Source organism: Monodon monoceros, unplaced genomic scaffold (assembly GCF_005190385.1).
Source record: "Monodon monoceros isolate NGI ecotype Baffin Bay Population unplaced genomic scaffold, NGI_Narwhal_1 Super_Scaffold_5, whole genome shotgun sequence".
Classification (NCBI taxonomy): Eukaryota; Metazoa; Chordata; class Mammalia; order Artiodactyla; family Monodontidae; genus Monodon; species Monodon monoceros.
Window position 1 is genome coordinate 94393593 of NW_021703782.1, and position 1763 is coordinate 94395355.

Below are 1763 nucleotides of genomic sequence, written 5' to 3' on the forward strand. Positions count from 1 at the left end.
TGGCTATTCGGGGTCTTTTGTGTCTCCATACAAATTTTAAGATGATTTGTTCTAGTTCCATAAAAAATGCCATTGGTAATTTGATAGGGATTGCATTGAATCTGTAGATTGCTTTGGGTGGTATAGTCATTTTCACAATATTGATTCTTCCAATCCAAGAACATGGTATATCTCTCCATCTGTTGGTATCATCTTTAATTTCTTTCATCAGTGTCTTATAGTTTTCTGCATATGGGTCTTTTGTTTCCCTAGGTAGGTTTATTCCTAGGTATTGTATTCTTTTTGTTGCAACGGTAAATGGGAGTGTTTCCGTAATTTCTCTTTCAGATTTTTCATCATTAGTGTGTAGGAATGCAAGAGATTTCTGTGCATTAATTTTGTATCCTGCAACTTTGCCAAATTCATTGATTAGCTCTAGTAGTTTTCTGGTGGCATTTTTAGGATTCTCTATGTATAGTGTCATGTCGTCTGCAAACAGTGACAGTTTTACTTCTTCTTTTCCAATTTGTATTCCATTTATTTCTATTTCTTCTCTGATTGCTGTGGCTATGACTTCCAAAACTGTGTTGGATAATAGTGGTGAGAGTGGACATCCTTGTCTTGTTCCTGATCTTAGAGGAATGCTTTCAGTTTTTCACCATTGAGACTGATGTTTGCTGTGGGTTTGTCATATATGGCCTTTATTATGTTGAGGTAGGTTCCCTCTATGCCCACTTTCTGGAGAGTTTTTATCATAAATTGGTGTTCAATTTTGTCAAAATCTTTTTCTGCATCTATTGAGATGATCATATGGCTTTTATTCTTCAATTTGTCAATTATTGAGATGATCATATGGTTTTTATTCTTCAGTTTGTTAATATGGTGTATCACATGGATTGATTTGCATATATTGAAGAATCCTTGCATCCCTGGTATAAGTCCCACTTGATCATGGTGTATGATCCTTTTAATGTGTTGTTGGATTCTTTTTGCTAGTATTTTGTTGAGGATTTTTGCATCTATATTCATCAGTGATATTGGTCTGTAATTTTCTTTTTTTGTAGCATCTTTGTCTGGTTTTGGTATCAGGGCGATGGTGGCCTCATAGAATGAGTTTGGGAGTGTTCCTTCCTCTGCAATTTTTTGGAAGAGTTTGAGAAGGATGGGTGTTAGCTCTTCTCTAAATGTTTGATAGAATTCACCTGTGAAGCCATCTGGTCCTGGACTTTTGTTTCTTGGGAGATTTTTTTCTTTTTTTGTGGTACGCGGGCCTCTTACTGTTGTGGCTTCTCCCGTTGTGGAGCACAGGCTCCGGACGCGCAGGCTCAGCGGCCATGGCTCACGGGCCCAGCCGCTCCACGGCATGTGGCATCTTCCTGGACCAGGGCACGAACCCGTGTCCCCTGCATCGGCAGGTGAACTCTCAACCACTGCGCCACCAGGGAAGCCCTCTTGGAAGATTTTTAATCACAGTTTCAATTTCATTACTTGTGATTGGTCTGTTCATATTTTCTCTTTCTTCCTGGTTCAGTCTTGGAAGGTTATACCTTTCTAAGAATTTGTCCATTTCTTCCAGGTTGTCCATTTTACTGGCATAGAGTGGCTTGTAGTAGTCTCTTAGGATGCTTTGTATTTCTGTGGTGTCTGTTGTAACTTCTCCTTTTTCATTTCTAATTTTATTGATTTGAGTCCTCTCCCTCTTTTTCTTGATGAGTCTGGCTAATGGTTTATCAATTTTGTTTATCTTCTCGAAGAACCAGCTTTTAGTTTTATTGATCTTTGCT